The 17,098-nt window shown below is 45.8% G+C and overlaps 1 long non-coding RNA gene across 1 annotated transcript; it reads left to right on the forward strand.

Annotated features, from left to right (window-relative positions):
* The first annotated feature begins 4,833 nt into the window (after positions 1-4,833).
* Positions 4,834-17,096, forward strand: LOC136619778 (uncharacterized). Its single transcript, XR_010791027.1, has 3 exons — positions 4,834-5,436; positions 16,763-16,895; positions 17,040-17,096. It is a non-coding gene; the product is annotated as an uncharacterized lncRNA (long non-coding RNA).
* The last annotated feature ends 2 nt before the right edge of the window (positions 17,097-17,098 follow it).

Consider the following 17,098-nt stretch of genomic DNA (forward strand, 5'->3'; position numbering starts at 1 on the left):
AAAATAATTTTTGGAAGAAAATATAATTTCCTGCCGCCTTCTTCAAACAGCCAGAACTTGTTTTATTTCCATTGACATCAGTGTACGACGGCCCGTGTTTTTGCGGGACGTCCTGTACTCTCCATTTGTACCATTTTGGAGTACATACCACTTTTTCATCGCTTTTCATTACATCTTTTTTTGGAGACTGTGAGACCAAAAAGCTCCATTGTGACGAGTATTTTTTTAATTTTTATTTTTCTGCTGACGTTCACCGTGAGGGGAGAATAATGCGTTACATTCATAGATCTCACTTTTATGGATACAGCGATTCCAAATATGTGCTTGTTGGTTTTAGCAAATTTTTTTTTTAACTAGAAATATGGCTTTTTTTTAACTTTATTTAATGCAACTTTTAAAAACTTTTTTTCATAGCTTCTCCAGTATTATGTAATACCATAGTGATACATTATACCACGATCCTGACTTAATAGGCAATCTGCAAAGGCAGCTCTGGGGTTTTCCGAAGTCTTCTGGCTGCCATGGCAACCAAACCGCATCCAAGATCTCATTTCACTGGTGCCGATTGGTACCTCCGATCTCCGATTCGGTAGCAGCATATAAAGGGTTAGCAGCCGCAATCAGCAGGAGTTAAAAGGAGTCTCCAGCACACAAAATGCCCCCAGAGTAAGTAATGGTGCAAAAACAAATATTGCTCACCTCTCACCTTGCCTCCGAGTCAGCACTGCCGATCCGCTACCCGCTGAGCCAGGAAGTGTCATCGTTCGTATGGTGGTGAGTGTACTGTGCCCACCTGCGTATCACAAGCGCACGGATACGTACAGGGGGACTCTTTTTTTTTTTTCCAAAATTCCCCGCTGTGTTTCAGAGTGGGATGCATATGAAGACGCCACCCAAACGCAATGTATTGTGTATGGACAGCATTTCATACAAATGTATAGGGGTAACGCTGCATACCGGTAGTACATAGGGAAATAGAGCGTGCTGCCATCTATTTCTTGTGCGTATCGATACCCAGTGTCTACACCCACATGTGTAAGGATCAGTGAAAGTCCATTGACTCCATTCACTACGTATCGCGCAGCGTGGACAGTCATGGACATGAGCCCCGTAGACCGATAGTCCGAGTTCTCTGCATGGCTTATTCTTCTGCAAGAATCGCCCATTATTTTCTTTGGGAGCGTAAAAATAAGCACATCACAATCACATGTTCCAGCGCGGCTTGTCCAACACGGCTTCTCTGCAGTATGTGGACGAAATTTTTGCAAATCTCGTCCTCTCTGCTGGATCGGCTCAGATTTAAGATCGCTGGTTTCTGCCCCGTGTGACCCTGGCCTTATGCTGCCGGTCCTTCATGTTACTGAGAATTCTGTCTTCTCCATTAGGATATATTCTGTAATCACAAGACAACGGAAACAAATGCCAACATTACTGGACACATATTGTAAATGTAGGGCTCATCCCCACGAGCGTGACGTATCACGCAGGGAATGAAGTCCGTGAAAGTTCATTGATTGTCATTGAAGCATTCACATTGCATATATATATATTGCATGAAATACAGCATGTTCTATTTCACTGCGTATCACGCGTGTACATAACTTTTTTTCTTTGGCTTGTGTATTCAACCATGTTCATACTTGATACATTGTGTATATGCGGCGTTGGATATGCAATGCTGCTACAGAGCGTGTGTGCGTGAGATCCGTATACAGCGACTCTCTGCTGGCATCCATGGCGGGAAAACGCAGGATTCACCTAGCAGTTTCTGCATACGGTTGTGTGAATGAGGCCTTAGGCAATGATTAGGGATGTACTACCATGTTTCCCTGAAAATAAGACCCTGTCTTGTATTAATTTTGCTGCAAAAGAGGCACAGGGTCTTATTTTCGGGGAATGCTTTATTATACTTACCTAGCAGGCGCGGCCCGAGTCCCCCCGCTGGTCTCCACCGTTCCAGCAGGCTTCCGAGTAGTTCTCACCGCCAACAGAACATCGCTTGTTGGTTACGAGGTCTGTAAACCTCATCTACAGCAAGCGATGTTTTGTCGGCGCTGAGAACTGCTAGCAAGCCTGCCTGGGACTGCGGAGACCAGCGGGAGGGACCCGGATGGCGCCTGCTAGCTAAGTATTGCTTTTTTTCATGTATTCTAGCTAGGGCTTATATTTTTGCTGGCAACACACTTCTCTGTTAACCTGACCTATGTCTAAACGCTGCCTACGCTTCTGGCAAAGCAAATGCTGAGGAAGGGGTGCCAAAACACTGAAGCGCGTCTCCTCAGGCTGCCTGTCCACGGGCATTTTTGCACTGTGTTCTCCGTGGCGATAATCCGGCCCCGGGAAAGCGCAGCCCTGTCCACGAGCGGAAAATCACAGCGATTCTCCGCTCGCAGGCAGCAAATGCAGTATGCTGGGCATTGCTGCGATTCTCCACGGTGAGCCTATCTGTCAGGTAGGCTCACTGCGCAGATCCAACAGCTGGCTCCTGCTCCCCGACGGCGACTCCCTCGGCAGACCTCAGCAACGCTGGTGGACAGGCAGCCTTAAGCCGGTTTCAATAAAGCAGAGTAGTTGAGCTAATCCCCGATCCATTGTGCTTCGCTAAGATAGTCACACCTATACCCAGTTTTTTTTTACTATTGACCAACAGAATCCTTGAAGGATGGCAGGCTACATCAGCTGTGCGGACCGGTCGGCGCCTGTAAGATGCGCTACGCTATTTGCCCAGCGCGGCCTTCCTAAGTTTTGACTCAATTACTCAGTGGCACGCTGACGTGGAATGCGTTAGTTGCTACATTTATAAGTTGATGTCTTGTAGATTTAAAATCCGCCCCGCAGGTCAATTTAAACTGTAGTTTTTTCTCCACATAGCTACGCTATTTACTTAGTGCGGCCGTGCTGCACAGATAGTGTAGTGCTGAGTCAAGTTGAGTTGTGACTCAGTTACTCAGTGGCATGCTGCGCCATTTGCCTGGTGGACTTGTGCCAGATGGTCAGTAGTACCTGTGGACGCATTGTTGGCAATGAGACTAGTGCTGCGCAGCCAACGTTTGCTATATAGCCCTGCGACCTCACACTCTCAAGCCGGTTTCACATGACCTTTTTCCTATTGTGGAATCCGTAGTCGGCGTCCACGCGGAGGATGCACAGCAAATAGCACGCATTGAAAGATACATACATTCGTTTTTTTTTTTTCTTTCACACTCGCGGATACGAATTGAAAAAGTCGCAGAATGTTCTATTTGCTGGGGACTTCCTCCATTGAAGTCAATAGAGGTCATCTGACGTGCAGCCCATCCGCAATGTCTGACGGTGCGGGAAATACAAGTATTTTAAAAAACAAAAATCTGTACTGCGCATGACGGCCTGCGAGCCTCCGCGGTCACCTGCATTACAGATTTTACAGGAACACAGGGTCGCCGGCCAGAATCCGCTGCGGTATCGGGATGTGGGACCTGAAGTGGTCATGTGCAGCCGGCCATACTGAAGACAATGGAGTTGCGGTATAACTCACAAGTAGCTGCGACCCGTATATTGCAAGAAATCCAACCTCGGTGGGGTTTTTGAAATCTGTAGGTTGTGGCAACTAGCGCGACCCCATTGATTTAATTGAAAATGCAACTTCACAGGGCTGCACAGCGATCTTTGGTCACATGACCCATGTCATGGCGAAATACTCCATGGAGTTCCAGCCTTAGAGCTCATGTCCATAACTGTGTTCTCACCGCGGAGACCCGCAGCGTTTTATGCCTACAGCCGTGGGTCCTTTGGCCAGATTCACATGAATATATCTGCGCAGCATATCACAGCGGGGGAAATCATGTTACTGTACGCTGCGATCGCAAAAATTACATTAATATGCACCAATATGCCCATAAAAGCACATCACTTACAGCGCAAATGTGTTGCACTTAGTCAAGTGTTTTTGGGCATGCGCTCGTATAAAGGGTCCCTGAAACACGCACGCTTATTTACGCAATACCTATCACACAAACAAGGAGGCCGTGCTCTGTGCCTGCATCATTTAGGCTGCTGTCACATCTGCATTGTGGTTCCGTTTTCCTACTCCATTCCAGGAGCAGGAAAGGATTCCCGTGGCTGAACGGGTACGGCTTATGATGAAACCGAACATCCATTCTGTAATCATCATCCTCTGTACAGCGCCGGTGCTCCAAACGGCACATTCGCAGCAGAGGAGAAAATCGGCGGAGAGGTACGCTGGGTCACCGACAGGGCACCGGGTCGAACTCCGCTGTGGGAATCCCGTATGCTGGGTCCGACCCGACCGTGTGCAGACGGCTGGGAGACACTTTGAGTTTCATAATAGACTGTTGCAATGTTATGGGATCATAGTACAGTAAGTTTATATTATAAGGAGGGCAGCAAGGAGGAAGAAAGTTGTCATATACTTTCTTAGGCCTTGTGTCCACTTGCACGGATACCAATGCTGAATCCCGCAGGGGTATCCGTGCGTGCCCGCGTACATGGAAAGGGAAAGACAGTTTATTACCTCTCCAGGTCCAGAGCAGGTCTCCACTGAGCCGGCCAGATCTTCATTCTTCAGCACGGCGGATGCGTCCGGGGGCGTTGGGCGACACGCCCGGCACATGCGCAGTTCTTTCTCTTTTGTTTTTGAATCTCCTGCTTTCCCGCGTAACTTTAAAGGCTAATTACAATGAAGCCTCTGTATTTGGCCTTCAGTCATTCACCACCTAATATTCTTCCGCTTTGTTCCACATGTAATCGCTTTACAATATACGTATTTTATGTACATGTCGTAGGCTTCTGTCTGATTGGTTACTGAACAACTCTTTCCATTTGGCAGGCGGACAGATATCAGGGACCTTCAGAGGGGACTTTGGAGCTTCTAAAAAGTGAGATGTTTCCTAGAAGCTGGACTCGTGGTCATTCTGCAACCATCACTTTCTTGATGGCCGCCTTCACTAGCAGAATGCTGTCAGAGACATCTGTACCATAAATCTAGCCGAGGAAGAATGTAGCCTTTTCCGTATTGAACTTCTGTAATTCCCTGCTTGCTGATCGGTCATCACAGAAGGTCTCAGCAGTGTTGGTTCAGCACTTGTTCTGCTGACATCAGTAATATTGTCCCATCCGAGAACAGACATTTGCTTTTGGGATTCCTTACAGGAGCTGCAGGAGTTAGCATTGCCTTGTGCTGGAGAAGATATGGCAAACATGGCTACATTCTCCACTGGCCCGAGACTTGGTCATTTGGTACAGCTAACCAAGTTCAGGACAACCAAGGTGCTGTTATGGTCCTTCCGAAACTAGAAGAACAGATTAAGGATGAGCTCAGAGGCAAGAATGATGGGAAGAAGGTTAGTCCGCAGCACCGAAGTCTTTAAAGAAAGAAAAGTGAGACCACAAAGGCATCGGGTGATTATCCTAGTTCTGAGGATGCACAAAGCGAAGGGGGTAAGTGTGAAATACAGTAAATGCCGTAATATGTAATTTTCTTGCGTTCATGCTATCTTGTGTTCTCAGATTATAGATGTGCTGTCCGCTTCCTACTGCATATAATCCATACAATCTGCACATACAGATTATGGCAGTGCTGGCCAGTTACTACGTAATCCTCAAAACTGCATATACAGATTATGGCAGTGCTGGCCAGTTACTACGTAATCCACAAAACTGCATATACAGATTATGGCAGTGCTGGCCATTTACTACATAATCCTCAAAACTGCATATACAGATTATGGCAGTGCTGGCCAGTTACTACGTAATCCACAAAACTGCATATACAGATTATGGCAGTGCTGGTCAGTTACTACATAATCCTCAAAACTGCATATACAGATTATGGCAGCGCTGGCCAGTTACTACATAATCCTCAAAACTGCATATACAGATTATGGCAGCGCTGGCCAGTTACTACGTAATCCACAAAACTGTAAATACAGATGCAGGCAGGGGGCAATGCAGAATAACAGGCCAACACTGATTGGCTGAGTCTCAGCGAACCAACGCTATGTTTCATCTCTGCATTGCTTAGCGCCACAACAGCATAAAGCACACCATTCCACCCCTAGTGGTTCCACCCCTTGTAGCCTGTCCTGCCTGACTTCACGATTCCAATTAGAATCAGAATTGTGCTTCACCAAAATGGTGAATTAAAGGGGCTTTCCAGGCGAAAACTATTGGTGACCTTTTCTTAGGACAGATCAATAGTTAATCCGCTTCAGCCCTGCCACTTAGGATCACTGATCGCCAGGACCGTTGCACTGACTTTTTCATCAGGGTCACGATAGGAAGTACCAAAGTCGTCTTCTCTCCTATTGAAATCACTGGGAGTGCTGCCTCCTGTTACACTTCCAGAACTTCTGCCTCCTACATTGGATTCAGAATGATGGGAGTGAAGCCCACTATAACACTTCCTGTGCCGATGGCTATGTCCGGACTGCCATACTTATAGGGGACCGGATGATCAGCTGATCGCCAGGGATCTTGAGCAGCAGGTTCACAGCATTTAATTATAGTGAGGATAGGTCATCAATAGTTTTTACCTGGACAACCCATTTAATTAAATTCAAATGTGATTAATCGCCCGGCCCTATCTGTAGATGTAGCTTATACCAATGAATGTTTTAAGGCTTTTCTTAAAATCCTACTTTATAGATTTCATTTACTATATACCATACAGTTTTCTTTTTTGCCTTCTTTCTGTCTGCCCATGAAAGATATGTCAGAAGAACTCTGTAATACTATATACTACATATCCAAGTGACTTAAAGGGATCCTGTCATCAGGTTCATGCTTGCCGAACCGCAGGTAGCGTGAACCCCGGGAAGCCTGCTGCAGCCGTGAGTGTTTTATACTGAAACGCTAAAACTCACAGCGACAGTATACTTCTTTTATCTTATTAAGCCCAAATCACCGAAAAATAATCTAAAAACTAACCTTTATTAAATATTTGTTTAACAGAATGAATGGACAGACTCCAAGATGTAGCTGTAAGGGGAGACCCGGGTCTATGGCTGGCCACCAAAGGGTTACACTCCTTACAACCTATTCACCTATAGCTGTATAGGGCCGGAGAACCTACAAATCCATGGATGATGCATCGGTATAATATTGTAGCTCCGCGGCGCTGTACCAGGGATGCCAGGGAATAGGAAGGCACTTGGTGTATAAATCTAAGAGCCTTTTGTTTTGTTGGTCCTCCGAGGGGAATGTCTGTATACTCTGCCTGGATTATTGTAGTATACAGCGCACTATTTGCTGCGGATGCCAACAATAAATGCAGCGCTGACTTATGGATCCATTCTATCCTGTAATAAACCACGTTCTCAGTTACTTTCTTTGGTGTTTTAACCCCATTTCCTTATACCCGCTCCTCTCTTTTATCCTGCGTTATTCCCAGCAGGAGGAATAAAAGAAGGTAAACCCTTGTATGCCAGGGGGAGATTTACACCAATGATGGACAAATAGTGGCAGCATAAAAACAGGTGCGCTATTTGGCATTAATACCGCACACAATGTCATTTCACTAAGACAAATCGTCTGCTCAGTTTCTAATAAATAAATAGAGTCGCACATGGGGATCAGCACTGGACATCCCCCTTCCCTTCTCCCCATATAGTGTGAGATCCCTGATTGTGGAGGCCATCTGTTCGCCCCGTTATTCCACATGGGGATCAGCACTGGACATCCCCCTTCCCGTCTCCCCATATATCGTAAGATTCCTGATTGTGGAGGCCATCTGTTCGCCCCGTTATTCCACATGGGGATCAGCACTGGACATCCCCCTTCTCTTCTCCCCCGATAGCGTGAGATTCCTGATTGTGTGGGGTATCTGTCCGCCCTCTTACTCCACATGGGGATCAGCACTGGACATCCCCCTTCCCTTCTCTCCATATAGCGTGAGATCCCTGATTGTGGAGGGCGTCTGTTCGCCCCGGTACTCCACATGGGGATCAGCACTGGACATCCCCCTTCCCTTCTCTCCATATAGCGTGAGATCCCTGATTGTGGAGGGCGTCTGTTCGCCCCGGTACTCCACATGGGGATCAGCACTGGACAGCTCCCCTCGGCCATTCTATGTATTGTGCCTCCGCTCTTACTGGGGTCTCCGTGCCCCTTAACTCTTCAGTCTCTGAAGCCACAACTAGTAAGCTGGCTTCTACTAGGGATTAACCCCTTCTCAGTCCCCATAAAGTGCTGGCTATATTTGCCTCAATTAAGGGAGATTCATGACTGCCTATATAAGTGCAATCCATGTCTGCGGAGATCTACATAATTGTACAGGGATCTTGTGAGAGGAAATCACCTTAAAGGGACGGTCATTGTTAATATATAGTGGCCCAAAGAAGACGGTGTACATATAGTACCTAAAGACATCTGGTCTGGCTAACATTCGCGTCATATGACTTCTGCATTCAAACCCCAGCTTGAATAGGTGGCTTATTCATTACCCAAACGCTTATTTCAAATCAAGGCATAGCTGCGCTGATGCGGTGACCAGAAATCTAGATGAGGTAGTCGGCACGTTATCTGCAGCTAGCCCAGTGTAGCCGGCGGCCTGATACCATCTATCATGCGGCTACACCGGTGCCCACTAAGCTCTAGGACAGCGCTGCTCCTCAGCATTGGGAGAGATAGCTAGGGTTTCTCCCATTGATACGGACCATTTACATCGGGTATTAACCCTTTCCTCCCCACTCCTCTATCGGAAGCTGGGGAGAATGCTAGTATTTGGTAAATACTAAATGGCGCGCCTGTCGTTCTGGTGTCTCTGTGTACCCCAAACTTTGGAAACCTATTACTGGGATATTGAGCACAGACACCAGTGGTTAACCCCTTCCTCTCTACTCATTTATCAGAAGCTGAGGAGACAAATTATTTCAGAAAAAACGACAGTGCACGCAGAATAAACGCTAAAATGGCGTGCCTGTCGTTCTGCTGTCTCCATGTTAACCCCTTCCTCTCTATTAATTTATTAGAAACTGAGGAGGCGATTTGTCTTAGTGAAATGACATTGTGCGCGGTATAAACGCCAAATAGCGCACCTGTCATTATGCTGCCACTATTTGTCCATCATTGGTGTAAATCTCCCCCTGGCATACAAGGGTTTACCTTCTTTTATTCCTCCTGCTGGGAATAACGCAGGATAAAAGAGAGGAGCGGGTATAAGGAAATGGGGTTAAACACCAAAGAAAATAGCTGAGAATGTGGCTTATTACAGGATAGAATGGATCCATAAGTCAGCGCTGCATTTATTGTTGGCGTCCGCAGCAAATAGTGCGCTGTATACTACAATAATCCAGGCAGAGTATACAGACAATCCCCTCGGAGGACCAACAAAACAAAAGGCTCTTAGATTTATACACCAAGTGCCTTCCTATTCCCTGGCATCCCTGGTACAGCGCCGCGGAGCTACAATATTATACCGATGCATCATCCATGGATTTGTAGGTTCTCCGGCCCTATACAGCTATAAGGGAATAGGTTGTAAGGTGTGTAACCCTTTGGTGGCCAGCCATAGACCCGGGTCTACCCTTATGTCTACATCTATGAGTCTGTCCATTCATTCTGTTAAACACAAATTTAATAAAGTTTAGTTTTAAGATTATTTTTAGGTGATTTGGGCTTATGAGATAAAAGAAGTATACTGTCACTCTATTTCCGTGATTTATACTGAAACACTGTATCTTTTCAGAATAAATATACTATAAATAGAGATGAGCGAGTATACTCGAGCGAGCATTGCCTTTACCAAGTACCTGCCCGCTCGAGATGAAACGTTCGAGTCCCGCCGGCGGGCAGGGAGCTGCGGGGGAGAGCGGGGCGAAATGGAGGGGAGATCTCTCTCTCCCTCTCTCCCCCTCGCTCCCTCCTTATGACAGCCGCTACTCACCGCTCCCCCGCGCCGGCACCCGAACGTTTCATCTCGAGCGGGCAGGTACTCTGCAAAGGCAATGCTCGCTCGAGCAATTGCCTTTACTGAGTATACTCGCTCATCTCTAACTATAAAGTTTGACGTGGCACTGAGTCCGAGTCACGGGGGTGGGCCGCACCGGACCCTCACTGCCCGCTGCATAATAGATATAATTACAAGATGTGCCAGATTATGAGGAGGAAAGACATTATTTGTAGAGTTTCTCCAGTCCGGATAATAGAGGAGGGTCTGAGGGTCCTGAGCAGAACCACCTACTATTATCTTCGGGTCACATGGTGGAATCCGATGCGGACGTTTCCATTTCTAAAAACTGCAGGAGTAACCTGCGGCCAAGTCACATGTTTCTGCCGCTTATTTACTGCACAGACAGCTCCCCTAAAACCATGGCAGAAATCCACAGTTTCTCTGCCGTGGATCGGCACACGGATTTAGCCGCATCAAAGAGCAAAATCGGCGGAATTTTCCTTGCTAACATGCATGAAATGACCTGACGCTACTTCACACAGATACGTGGATTATGTCCATTGACACGGCTAAATCTGCTTGTAAACCTGCGGCAGAAACATGCAGCTCAGCCACAGATTTCTCCTGCGGTTTTTAGAAGTGGAAGATTCCGCATCAGATTCCGCCACGGGACCCTCATGAATCCGTGATACTGCGTTTAAAAAAGTCTCTGGGATATTTCTTGGCATTTTGGGTCAGGATGAGTATCATTTCTCCATAAGGAGAGCACCTAGAAGGTAAGGAAGGAGACTTATAAGGCCATCCATGCTCCTCTGGGAAATATGCAAGTAGGGAAGATGGAACAATACCCCTGCAGCGCCACCTATTGGAGGGCAGTTTTCCTGCAAGTCAATGTCAGACTTTTTAGACAAGCCTTCCATCTTCCTATTTGCATATGGCATTGTGTAAATGCTTTCGTTAAAGGGTCATTTCAGATATGCATACTGCCATCTCTACAATGAGAAGTTTATAAGTAATGAGTAGACGCACAGCTGGAAGATCAGATGCTGTTACTGATGCAGTTGTGCCTTCCAAGAAGCCGTTCCTGCACCCACTATTGCCCCCCTTAGGCTAGGCTCACAAAGGACTGAAATCTCATGGAGCGACCACACGGAAATATCGCCAGATTTCTGCAGGAAAAATGAATCTTCACACTTTTGCAGTGTCTTCGCCGCCTGCATTCCGCTGCAGCCATCTCTCCCCATAGAGAGTAGAGAGGCTGCAGCGGAAACAGTGAAAGAATCGACATGTCGCATCTTTTAATTCTGAGTCACTGCGGAAGTATTGCAGGACAGACGGCTTTCATTGACTGCAATGGAAACCGTCCGTGAGATTTTTCGCATAGAATAAAACATGCTGCACTTCTCCTCTGCGAGCGGAAAATCGCAGTTGATTTCCTCTCGTGGGCAGGGGAGAATCATTTAACACTTCATGTCTATGGACGGACATTGCTGCGGAATTCGCGGTGGGTGTCTGACCGTGAATTCCGCAGCGATAATCCGTCCCTGGGCATTTGGCCTAAATAAGACATCCAATGGAAATAAAGACACCGACACAAAGATTTATGGAGAAGGAACATTTTATTTCTAGTTGTAGGAAATGGTAGATTTTATTATGGGGAATGTTGAGGCGGAGTTGAACCAGAGGAAGGCGAAAACCCTTTGATAGGAAAAAGCCAATTATCCTTGTATAAAGGGGAAAAATTCCTTCCTGACCCCAAATATGGCGATCAGAGCAAGTCCCAAGATCAAAGCCGAAATCTGACCTGACTTTCTAAAATGTATTATTGTTTCCATAAATCTATATAAATCTATTACCATTTATTGTTTGTGTGAGATATAAAGTGTATTGGACTAAAGCTGTTTATAGACTGTGTTGATCCTGAGGAAGGCGAAAACCCCCTTCAGGAAAGAGCCAATTATCCTGTTTAAAGGGGGGAAAATTCCTTCCTGACCCCAAATATGGCGACCAGAATAAATTCCAGGATCAACGCCAGCCGCTCACCTCCCTAGTGTATGTGATGTCAGCTAAAGATTGTGCTTGTTTATGTTATGTTATTTATGTGGCTGATTCCTTATAAATAAGACCTAACCCTATTTAAGGCTGTGAGTTGATCCAGAGGAAGGCAAAAACCTCCTTGAGGTATGAGCCAATTGTCCTCAAGTTGGAAAAATTCCTTCCTGACCCCAAATATGGCGATCAGAGCAAGTCCCTGGATCAAAGCCGACAACTACACCTGTCTGTGTGTATACTTGTGTCTATGTATGTGTTAGTGTCTACACTAGTGTCTAACATTCATGTATGTGGTGCGTGCTACTTACGTGGCCTGTGCCGAGGTCTTACTAGTAACCAGGAGTTCAGGGATAATAGTCACTCGGGCTATTGTTCCTGAACTCGCCAGTTACCAATCAAGCACAGGCCGCTCCTGGGGGCGTTGAGGGTCTTCAGGAGAGGATGATGTCCGATGTCAACTGGAGGATGTCGGGGTTCAGGGTTACATGATGGTAATGCAGGATGCAGTTGGTGGAGAGAGGATGTTGTTGGTAAGCCGGGGTCTTCTACAGCAGCAGAGTCGTGGGTTAAGCAGATAGTTGGCACGGGTTGAGCCTACAAGACATAAACAGAATTGTCAATTTTACCAGCAGTGGATATAAACCAGTGAACTAATGTAACATGATGGCTTGTATCAGGATCTGCTTTGTATCTGATCTAAAGAAAAGATACTTTATATATTAATCTTTCTATAGTATGTATGGATATAATGGTAGATGTCCTGTGTGTATAGGTGTATATAGGTGTACTGATATGAATGTGTAGGTGTATATAGGTGTACAGATATGAATATGTAGGTGTATATAGGTGTACGGATATGAATGTGTAGGTGTATATAGGTGTACAGATGGGTATGTGTAGGTGTATAAAGAAGATACTTACCAGATGGTCGTGGCTTCCTTCACAATCGGATTCTTCTCGTCATCCTAAGAAGAAGCAGAGACATAGTAATTACAGGAGCAATAATAATGTAGCTGAGGAGGGAGAAGTCTGCGGACCAGACATGGTGACATGAAGCAGGGTTACTATATGACCTCCTGTGCTGTCTGACACTAGAGGAACAATGATGGTGAACACAGAGGTCTGCCTGAAGAACATCATCCCTAGAGGGGGAAGATCTTACCGGGTCCAGCTTGGTGAAGTGTACGAGAATCCGTCCACGGGGTGAAGGGGTGTCCCATACTCCGGCCACGGCAGGTCTCTGTTTCTCGGAACTCTGCTGAAGGGCTTGAATGGCGGCTCTGCCCTTCTCAGTTCCAGCTCCTCCCAATTTACGGTGTTGAAGAATCGGTGACCTCTGATGTTCTTGTGGACACCCAGCCTCTTCTTAGGCTTCTTTCGCAGCAGTCTCTTCACAAGATGCTTTACGTCCGCATCAAGCCAAGATGGGAATTTTGGCTTCTTTCTTTTGATGGACTTGATGATCTTTCTCTTGGAGGAGCCGTGGTAGAAAGGGGACTGTCCTGTCGCCATCCAGGATACGACAATCCCCAGGCTCCACCAGTCGACTGCTGCGTCGTAGTCCTTTTTGCGAAGAACCTCTGGGGCCATGAATCGATATGTGCCCGTCACCCCGCTGATCTTCTTAGACGGGACAACGCCGTCTTGGGCCAGCCCCAGGTCAATCAGGCGGATGTGTCCATCTCCGTCCAGCATGATGTTCGCCGGCTTTATGTCACTGCAAAGAAAAAAGAGAAATGTTAGTCTGTTCAGTGATACAGAAGACTTGGGAATGTACCGCAGCCAAACCAGTCCTAATTCAGGATTCTGGGAAAGCTGGGTATATTATCTCCACCAATGAAACGGGGAGATGTGGGAAAGTTGTGCTTACCGATGGATGATGTATCGTCGGTGCAGGAACTGGAGGCCGCAAGCAATTTCCGCTGTGTAGAATCTGAGAAAAGAGTGTAGTATCAATGACATGACATCATTCCCCTGACATCATGTCACCATCATAGTGTCCCCACCAGAAGAGGTGCTGTTTATGGCAGCCTGTATGTCCTCCACTCTTCTATACCTGTCATGTCGCCCTCAGTATCCCCCCCCCCCCCCACCCGGCTCCTGATTAGTCATTTACTCACCTCACATGGTTGATGTCCAAGTTGCCGCACATCCTGATCATTGCTGCCAGGCTTCCTCCGGACAGATACTCCGTGATGAAGTAGGCCCGGTCTGCTGACTGCTGTGCGGCGTACAGATGGCAGATGAAGGGGCAGTCTTGGGCCTTTAGGAGTATCCGCCGCTCTCTCCTTATGACGTCCGCCTTGCTCTTTTCTCTGTCGACAACCTTGATGGCCATAAAGGTGTTCCTTCCGGGGAAAGATGCCAGGACCACCTCAAGAAAGCAGATAGGAAATTATCACTGACAGCGGCCAGAGGGGAAAGTCATATACATTTATTACATAGGGGATTTATCACTAGGCCGCCTTCATACGGCCAAGAAGAGCGCACAAGATTTGTACTCTGCGAGACGCACAAATAAGAACCCCATTCCTTTGAATGGAATCATATATCATGACCGTTTTTCTCTTTTTTTTTTTTTCAGCATCTTGATGCTGGAAAAAAATATTTGCAGCATGTTCTCTCTGCACGTTCCTCGGACGCATCGCCCGTTGTTTTTTTTTTTTTTTACAATGCATGTGTATAAGTCAATCAATTAATAGACGAATAAATCTGCCCCCCCCCAAAAAAAGTCCCCACATTTATAAGAGTTCGCTGTCCATTGAGCATAAAGAGCTTATAAATTCATATATATACAAACAATAAATAATCGCTATTTCCAAGCACATAATATAAATAATACAATGAAGCATAAACAGTAATAAATCTTGTATTTGCTGATAAAACAGTAGATCCTTTCCATCAGGGGTTACTGACTCTTATTACCGCCAGCGTCATCCCATTATAAACACCCGCAGTCACGCCAGGGAATGAAGGGGCGTGCAGAGAGCCGTCCCCCGAAGGACACCGAAACGTCCCACTGTCCAGCAGCGAGGTCACGGAGTGCAGGGAAAGTTTAGCGCCACAGTTGCCTAGCAACAAACCACCAAGAATTATAATAAGAATGCGATCTAGAAATAAGCCTTGTGATTATAACGGCTCAATCATCACCAGTCCCAGAAATATGGAAATGTGCAGAGAATTCCCCCTGATTGTGGTAACGCCGTCCCTACCTGCCAGTTGTCCCATATAGAAGTATCCTAAGCCTCTCCTGTGGGTTACATGGCTGATAACAGGGAACAATAGTCCGCACAGGTAATGGAAGTAGTGAAAATAGCAGTCATATAACTTACCTCGCTGAAGCTTCCTCTGCCCAAGATCTGAAGGGCGGTGAAGCGATTGATGTTAAATCCGCGGTCTGATGGTAGAGGGTCCTGGCTGGTGCCCGGTCGTGGCTCCTCATCCTCTCCGCTCCTCCTCCTCTTTATCTCCGTGAGTCCGCTCACGCACTCCTCTTCTCTCTTACGCTTTTCGGCATCTCTATGTCCATTGGACGACATTTTTCTCAATCCAATAGTCTTCGATCCAACCGCTGCCGTCGTCAGTTGAAAGGAAATGGCAGTTGGCCGAGTGGAGGTCAAAGGTCAGTGAAGCTGCCAGTACTTTGCTTGCCAGTACTCTTCTCTGCCATATACACAGTGATGTGGGCACCTTGAGTGATGGTCTAGTGCCCAAAGAAATGGAGAAATTCATGGCTGGTTCTTCTAGGGCCACATTATTAGTAGATGGGGCAAGGATGGCACTTCATGTCTGGGTTGGCAGTGGTGCCCATAGTTTATCAGAAATTTCTGCAGTTTTAGAAAACTTACAGTTGTGTGGACATTGAAACAAACCCGCTGGAGGGATAAGCCATAAATTGTACTAATGAGAGGAATAATAAAGCCTTCTGAGGGTCATTTTCTGCTGCAGTCAATAAGTGTCCATCATCCAGATACATGGCGTGTATTTCCATAGGTTACAATGGGCAGCGCCCTCGCCAGTGCAGATCTGGGTGTAGCGGGCGGAGATGCTTTTATGGAGGTTATCCCCTTAGAGACCAAGCTTTTTCTTATTTTTTTTTTCGTTTTTCCATTTTTTTGTTTTTTCCTCCTTTCTTTTAAAGCATTGTAACCCCTTTATATATCCCTCGCCGTCGCTATATGAGGGCTTGTGAGGGCGAGACAAGTTTTATTCTTCAATGGTATTATTTAAATTACCATATAATACACTGAAAAAGTGAAATTCCGCCATCTTTCGGTGCGTCTTGTTACAAACTGGTACAATAATGACATACCGTTATTCTGTAGGTCGGTACGACTACTACCATACCAAACTTTATAGAGGTTTTTTTGCTGAACTACTTGTATTTTTTTCAAAGACATTTAATTTTTATAAATTATTTTCTGCCGCCATCTTCTGTGCGCAATAGCTTTTTTAATTTTTCTGTTGACACAGTTGTACGAGGCCTCATTTCTTGCGGGACGTCCTGTAGTTTACGTTGCTGATATTTTGTAATACATAAGACTTTTTGATCGCTTTTTATTGCAGTGTGAACAAAAATGCGAATTTCTGGTGTTCTTTATTTTTTTTCTGCCGACGTTCACCGTGCGGCGTAAATAATGTGATACTTTGGTAGATTGAACTTTTACAGACATGGCGATACCAAATATGTATTTTTGCTTTTATTATTTATATTTTTTTTATTATAAATATGGTTGAAGGTTGTTTTTTTTTTTAAACTTTTATTACTTTGTTTTTCATAATTTAGTAAACTTAATTGATCTTATTCTTCATTTTTTCTTTTAGCCTCCATAGGGAACAAGAACCTACAATGCTTTGATCGCTCCTGCAGTATGATGTGATGCCACAGGAGGTCAAACATAAGTGAATGGTTTCAGTGTTTGCAGCCTTGGGGATCCATCTTCCATCCTTATTATAGGTTATTTCCTGTTTCCCTGTATTACATCCCTCAGTACTAGTGATGGTTGTCGCAGTCATGTAGCCGTCACTCATCTTCATAGTAACCATTATAATAAACATTGTAGAGAATGATACATTGTAATTTCCTATTATGTTCTTGCAGATTCATCACTGCTCAGACTGACCCAGAAGCAGAATCAGAGGACGAGCCTGGAGTGGGAA

The sequence above is a fragment of the Eleutherodactylus coqui genome, chromosome 3 (genome assembly GCF_035609145.1).
Source record: "Eleutherodactylus coqui strain aEleCoq1 chromosome 3, aEleCoq1.hap1, whole genome shotgun sequence".
NCBI classification, from domain to species: Eukaryota; Metazoa; Chordata; class Amphibia; order Anura; family Eleutherodactylidae; genus Eleutherodactylus; species Eleutherodactylus coqui.